The sequence below is a fragment of the Carlito syrichta genome, unplaced genomic scaffold (genome assembly GCF_000164805.1).
Source record: "Carlito syrichta isolate Samal-C Ts95f unplaced genomic scaffold, Tarsius_syrichta-2.0.1 Scaffold316427, whole genome shotgun sequence".
In the NCBI taxonomy this organism is placed as follows: Eukaryota; Metazoa; Chordata; class Mammalia; order Primates; family Tarsiidae; genus Carlito; species Carlito syrichta.
In genome coordinates, this window is record NW_007260523.1 from 340,376 (window position 1) to 344,815 (window position 4,440).

Sequence of the window (4,440 nt, forward strand, 5' to 3'; positions counted from 1 at the left end):
GACCCCATGGGCATTGTTGAATACAACACAATACTGTTTATTGTCTTTCAGTAGTTACTGTTGTCATTGCTGTTTATTGTCATATAATAACCTCTCACTACTACTTTAAGTATTGTTATCTCAGATGTAGGTGGTGGTTATCCTCATTTTATAGGCAAATAAACTGAGGTTCAAAAGGTTAAGAGGTAGAGCTAAAACTCAATTCCGAAGTCACCTCACTCTACACTTGGCTTTTGTATTCATCCATGCACACATCGACAGGCACCTTGGCCTCCTTTGCATTCATTTAATACTTAGAACATAATTACTGAGCACTTTCTATGGCATCTTTTTTTCTCCAACAAATATTTATTGAGTGTTTGAGTTCTATGTCCAGCACTCATCTGAGTGCTAAAAGCACAACTGTGGATCAAAACAGGCAAAAATAAATAAATAAAAAAAAATATCCTTGGTCTCATAGAGCTTACATTTTAGTGAGGGGCATAGAAAAAACAAATAAGTAAATTTTGATTTTTTTTTTTTATTCTATTTCTTTTTTTTTCATTAATCAGTATTTTTTATTATGGTTTTGTGGGGTACAGTTAAGGGTTAGGTGTACAATGATGTTTCATTCAGGCACCCTGTAGATAAGAAGTGTTTTCCCATCCCCCGACAGATATTTGCTACTGTTAATCCCATCCCCCTCCCCCCCATAGTTTCCCAGTACCATCAGTCATTTTCTTATAGTATTGCATTGGATGTTCAAGGTGAAATGGCACATTTTTAAAGTGAGGCTTTTATTGTTGTCCCATCACATGGTCAATTCACTCATCTGAATTTTCCACCAAATGAAAATAAAGACAATAACAAGGTAATAATCTGCCTAACATGATGCAACTAACAGGTTGCAACTATCTGGACAAAAACTGAAAACACACTAATCCCTTCTCCAGAGCTCAACTTTCAGGATTTTAACATTCGGAATTTTAATCTTTTGGAACTGTGATTTTGGAGATTTTGGATGTTAGCGACTTTAGACCTTAGGGATTTTGATCTTTCAGGATTTCAGTTTTTGGGATTATGGAGTTCAAGATTGTGTCTTTCAGATGTATGATGGGCATTGTTTGTGGAAGCCAAGACCTTCACAGCCCCAGGAAGATCCAGAAGGAGGAGACTAGGGGAATCAATACCCAAACCTCATCCTTCTCCTTCCCTTGAATCTCTTGCCAAGGCTTCCTTTGGCTGAACTCACATCAGACAGAGTGAACAAACTCAGTGATGCAGACCATCCAGGTCAGCCGTGGGGACAGATAGTAGGATGGAGACTGGATCCAGATCAGCAAATTGAAAATAAGTAGCAAAAGTACCCAGACCACACTGGAGTCAGGGAGGCCTCCCACAGGGAACATGCCTGAGACAAGGCAGGGAGGAGAGAGAGTCTGACACAAAATCAGGAAGGTGGGCTGAGCTGGGAGATGACCCGATTATAGCAGCAGCACACATCGATGTCTGGACGTGAGGGGGAGCCCAGTGTGTTCTCAGAATCACAAACCGTTTATTAAGACTTATGTAGATGAGAAGGATGTGTAGAGAGGAGAGTGATGATAACTACAAGAGTCCAGAATGTAAAAACTAATATGTATTGAGCACTTACAATATGCAAGGCAAATGTCGAACACTTCACATGGATTATTCAATTTTCCCAGTAAACCTCTATGAAGTGAATACTATAATCCATATTTTATTAATGAGACTACCAAAGCTTAAAAGGTTTAAGAAAACATCCTGGTTGGCAATTGCAGATCTGGGATTTGAATCCTGGAAGCCTGTTAACCCTGCCAGTGACCACTATTAACCATGACTCTTTTCTACTTCTTGTATCCTATGTAACTGAGGTCTCCCAACCTGCATGTTGGAATTTCTGGGAGAGGTTTTTAATAGAGTTAATTTTTTTCTTTTTTTAAAATTTGTTTGTTTGTTTTGAGTTGAAGTCTCACTCTGTCACCCAGGCTGGAGGGTAGTAGCACACTCCCAGCCACCTCAGCCTCGACCTACTGGGCTCAGGCAATCCTTCCTCCTCAGCCTTCCAAGTAGCTGGGACTACAGGCACGCACCATCATGCCCGGCTAATTATTTGATTTATTTTAGAGATGAGGTCTCGCCAAGCTGCCCAGGCTGGTCTCGAATCTGTGGGCTTAGGCAACCCTCTCACCTCGGCCTCCCAAAGTGTCAAAGTGCTGGGATTATAGGTGTGAGCCACTGCTCCTGGCCCTAGAGTTAATTTTTTTTAGAGCAGTTTTAGAATCACAGCAAAATTGAGAAGCAAGTAGAGTCCCATATACTCCCTGTGCCCACACATGCACAACCTCACCACTATCGACAACCTACATCAGACAGGTACATTTGTTACTTTAGATTACCACCCAAAGTCCACAGGGGTTAGGAAGAAAAGCAGGATAAACAGTCAGAACACTGAGAATTTGTAGGAACTGTAACTATTCCATATGATGCTATAATGGTGGATATACTTCTTGATACATTTGTCAAAACCCAAAGAACGTCCAACACCAAGAACAATCTGTAATGTAAATTGTGTTTGTATATTTTTGCACTTATTCTGCTTGATTTTCTCTGAGCTTTCTAGATCTTTGGTTTGGCATCTGGCATTAATTTGGGGGGAAATTCTCAGTCATTGTACTTCAAATATTCATTTTATTCTTGTCTCTGATGTTTCTATTGCATGTGTGTTAAACCTTTTGTAGTTGTCCCACGATTCTTGACTATTCTGAGATTTTTTTTCAGTCTCTTTCTTCTTTGCTTTTCAGTGTTTAAGGTTTCTATTAACAAATCATCAAGCTCAGAGATTCTTTCCTCAACCATGTCCAGCCTACTAATAAGCCCATCAAAGCCATTCCTTCACTTCTGTTACAGTTTTTTGACCTGAGCACTTCTCTGCTTACATTACCCTTCTGTTTTTGTATGTTGTCTACTTTTTTCCATCCAACCCCTGTGATAGTTACCTTTAGGTACCAACTTGACTGAATTAAGGGACACCTAGATGTAGCTAGTTAAGTCTTATGTCTGGGCATGTCTGTGAGAGTGTTTTTTGGAGGAGACTGGCATGTGAGTCGCTGGACTGAATGGGGCATATCAGCTCTCAATGTGGATTGGTATCATCCAATAAGCTAGGAGACCCAGATAGAGCAAAAAGGCAGAGGAAAGCCAATTTCATTCTATATCTGTCTATCATCCATCCATTTGTCTGTCTGTCTGTCTGTCTATCTATCTATCTGTCTGTCTATCTATCTTATCATCCATCTATCTCTTTCTCCTAGAGCTGGGGTACCCTTTGTCTCCTGCCCTTGGACATCATAACTCCAGGCTTTCTGGTTTTGGACTCTAGGACTTACACCAATATCCCTGTCCCCCCATCCCCTTATCTCCCACCCCAGGGTTCTCAAGCATCTTTGGCCTCACAGTGAGAGTTACACCATTGGCTTCCCTGGTTCTATGGCTTTTGGACTTGGATTCCAGCTTGCAAAGGCCTGTTGTGGAACTTCTCAGCCTCCATAACTACATAAGCCAATTTCCCTAATCCTCTCTCAACTATAGCTATAGCTATCCATCTATCTATACATACATGCAGGATATATATATATATATATATATATATATATATATATATCCCCTATTGTCCTATTGGTTCCACCTCTCTGGTGAATACTAATACAAGCCCTTAGCATATTAATCATAGTTGTTTTTAATTCATTGTCTAATAATTTCAATATCCCTGACATATCTGGGTCTGGTTCTGATGCTTGCTCTGTCTCTTCAAACTGTGTTTCCTGTCTTAGTAAGTCTCATAACTTTTGGGTTTTTTTGAAAGTTGGACATGATCTACTAGGTAAAAGAAAATTTGGTATATAGGTCTTCAGTAATGTAGTCATAAAGTGTGGGAAGAAGGGAAGTATTCTATGGTCCTATGATTAGATCCCGGCTTTTGGTGAGCCTGTGCCTCTGGGCTGTGAACTGCAAAAGTTCTTCTCAGTTTCTCCTTTTTTTCACCCTCTTAGGTGGTACAGAATGGCTAGAAGGGATTGTCATTGAGTGTTTTCTTTCCCTGTGTGGAAGGCTAGAGTAGCTGGAGTTGGGTCTTTCCCTTCTCCAAGGTTAGTTAGACTCTAATAAAGCCCCGGTATGTTAGGCTCTGGTAAAATCGTTTCTTCTCTTGAGGTTGCGTCTTTAAGAACAGAGTACTCTCGCATATTTCAAAATGGTTACTTTTCTCCTCCTCCCTGTGTTGGGAGCCTGAAACACTTTTTATCCCAAGAGCTCCTGGAGGTAAATCTTACAAAGCATGAGCTCCCACCCCATGACTGGGTCTTCCTAAAGTTTTTAATCTTTCAGACTTGTCCACACTGAGCCCACAGCAATTTGTCATTACAGTTCAGGTTTTTCTAC